The sequence below is a fragment of the Colobus angolensis genome, unplaced genomic scaffold (genome assembly GCF_000951035.1).
Source record: "Colobus angolensis palliatus isolate OR3802 unplaced genomic scaffold, Cang.pa_1.0 Scaffold512, whole genome shotgun sequence".
NCBI classification, from domain to species: Eukaryota; Metazoa; Chordata; class Mammalia; order Primates; family Cercopithecidae; genus Colobus; species Colobus angolensis.
The window spans coordinates 231256-234183 of record NW_012118622.1 but is presented as its reverse complement, the minus strand read 5'-3'; the positions used below and the strand labels follow the sequence as shown (position 1 = coordinate 234183).

General features: G+C 50.2%; 1 pseudogene across 1 annotated transcript in view; it reads right to left on the bottom strand.

Moving 5' to 3' along the window:
• The window catches only part of LOC105525020, a 24498-nt pseudogene extending 22722 nt beyond the window's left edge, over nt 1–1776 (bottom strand). Inside the window, exons 1-2 of the transcript XR_001003846.1 lie at nt 1588–1776; nt 6–340 (exon numbers count right to left, since the gene is read on the bottom strand). The product of XR_001003846.1 is annotated as a putative pregnancy-specific beta-1-glycoprotein 7 (transcript). The remainder of the gene's footprint in view (nt 1–5; nt 341–1587) is intronic.
• Nucleotides 1777–2928: the final 1152 nt, after the last annotated feature.

Below are 2928 nucleotides of genomic sequence, written 5' to 3'. Positions count from 1 at the left end.
GTTACTCCTTTAGTATCATCAACTTGCTTCATGACTTTTACGGTGTAGGATCCTGTGTCCTGCTTGGTGACATTCTGGATCCGCAAGGATCCATTGGAATATAGTGTTTCTCGTCCACTGTATGCAGGCCCAAATAGAATTCTATCAGGGTCTCTTGAATATGCTGTAATAAATTGGTAGAAGTCCATTATTTGCCCTTTGTACCAGACGTAGGCAGCAGGATTCTGGGGCAAATTGTGGACAAGTAGAAGAACATCCTTCCCCTCAGAAACTTTGGTTGGTTGAGCTTCAATCATGACTTGGGCAGTGGTGGGCGGGTTCCAGAAGATTAAAAGTGATGCTAGGAGGTGAAGAGAGCATCAGTCAATATTGAGACCTATGTATTGGGGTGAAAAGATGGGGCCCTAGGTCCTGAGACGATCTCTTCAATCATCAGCCTTGAAGACACACACACACACAAACACACACAAATACACACACACACCCCTTTTTTTCTGTGTGTGTGTGATTGTGTGTTTCTGTCCTACTGTCCTACTGGATCAAGGTCAGCGGCACGACCCCCATTCCTTCAACCCTTCTGACCTTGGCATTTTTCTCTTTGGAATCCTCTTCCACAGAGGTCTGCACGGCTTCCTTCATACTGACCTCAGGTCCTGCTCACATCAGGGCATCCTTAGACTTCTTTCCTGACACCTCTTTCAAAGACCCTGGGTCTTCCCTTTCTGACCTTTCCCTGCTCTGCTCTCTCCGGAGCTCTTGTCAACACCTGGCTTCACATTCCAGATCTCTTTGCATGTCTGTCTTCCTGCCCATAAGAGCGTGAGCTCCGTGAGGACAGGCACGTTTGTGATCTGGGTTGCACCCCAGTGCCTGGGACAGGCTTCAAATTCCTATAGATGTTAGAGTTCCAAGGACCCTCCATGCCTGGGATGTTTTTCTTTTTTCTTTCCCCAATGGTTGAGGTTTAATGGTGAGGACAGTGTTTCATGCCCTGCTTATATTTTCATTTGAAGTGTCATCTGATAATAATTATTATTATCGTTTTTCAAAATGTGGTGGCCAGTGATGATTAACCAGAAAAAGAGAACACTTGAGATTTTTCTACCTCTTACCAATTCCAGTTCAATGTGATTTTCCTGTTTTGACCCCTGTCCCTCACTGATACATTTTCCCGTATCCAGGCTCCAACAGAGCCTTCTTTCCTCTATCTATCTATTTATTTATTTATTTATTTATTTATTTATTTAGAGACAGAGTCTCATACTGTCGCCCGGGCTGGAGTGCAGTGGCACAATCTCGGCTCACTGCAACATCTGCCTCCTGGGTTCATGCAATTCTCCTGCCTCAACCTCTCAAGTAGCTAGGATTACAGGAGCACACCACCACACCTGGTTAATTTTTTGCATTTTTAGTAGAGATGGGGTTTCACTGTGTTGACCAGACTGGTCTTGAACTGCTGAATTCATGATCCACCCACCTCAGTCTCCCAAAGTGCTTTTATTTTTTAGAACTCCATCCTCTCCAGGACACCCCATCCAATCATTCTGCTTCCTTCTCCTGTCCTCTCCCAGGAGGTTCTCTCCTCACCTGTGAGCAGGAGATCCTTCCAGGTGATGTGCGGTGTGCAGGGAGGTGCTGAGAGGGGCCCCATGGCCTGTGCTGCCTGCGTGTTCTCTTCTGTGGAGATGATCCTGGGATCCAGAAACTTTCTGAGCACGGCTGTCAGCTGTGCTGTCCTTCCTCCTTCTGTGCTGAGCCTCTTCCCAGGACAGGAGCACTTCTCAGGCTCATGGGTGGGGTCTGTGCCCAGGACACCTCTCTTTCCCCTCCCCTCTCAGTCCTGCCTCCTTGTCCCTCCTTCTCTTTTTCCTTTTGTCTGTGTGTCAGGTCCCTGGGAATTGTGGAGGCCTCTGCCTTTTTCAGCAGTGATTCGGTCACCTAACCTCAGCACACACTATGTGCAGAAACACAAACACACACACAAAAGAGACACACACAGACACACACGGTCACACACATACCCTGTAGGTTGGGCAAGCACAGTCCTGGGCCTCAGCCTCCTGCTGTCCCAATGGCTCTAGGTCGGGGTGCACATTCGCACCCTTTTCCCTCTTTCATCCCCATCTGGCTCTCCCCTTCAGTGCAGGAGGCCAGAGCTGCACCAGGTCCCTGTCACAGGGACACCCCATTGTGCTGTGGGGGAGCTGTGTGTCACTGGTGAGAGGGACCCTGCCTTTCTCTAATTGTGTCTAGCTTGGCTGTAACTTCCAAGGATGAACATTCAGGACCTGGGTGTCCCAGAGGAAACTGTCCTTTCTCGGGGTGTACAAGGTGAATCTCTCATGCCTCTTGAGAGGAGAGGCCTGTACTGGTTGCTCAGTGGGGGCTGTGAGTCCCATGGTCAAAGGGATGGTTCTCAGTCACTGTATTGCTCCCTGGGGCCTGGTGTCTGAGCTGGGGCTCAGGGTTTCTCATTTCTTTCTGACCATCTTTGGTGTCCTCTCTTCTCTGATCATCTGATTGTCCTGTGGTCACCACACCTTCCTCATGGTGGTGCAGGAGGAAGTGGGGAGTTACCCAGGAACCCCGTGGAACATGGCTCGTTGAGATACTGGAAGGGGATCCTGGGACAGAGCAGGGGCTCAGAGCTGGAGGGATTCATCCCAACTTTCTCCGCAGTTGTGTTGGGCTCAGCCCTCCATGTGCTGACATACTCAGGGGTCTGCCCTGAGGGTTTTGACCTGGCCAAGGTGCTCTCTGTACCGGAGGAACAGGCAGTCATCAGAGAGCCTGTCTGGAGGGACGTTGCTCACACCTGAGAAGGTGGGTAGAAGTGAGTTGTGTTCTCAGAACAAAGAGCAATAATACCCCCTTCTCCTGGCAGGGACGCAGGAGAGGTCTGTCTTCCCAAGGGACAGCCAGGGGTAG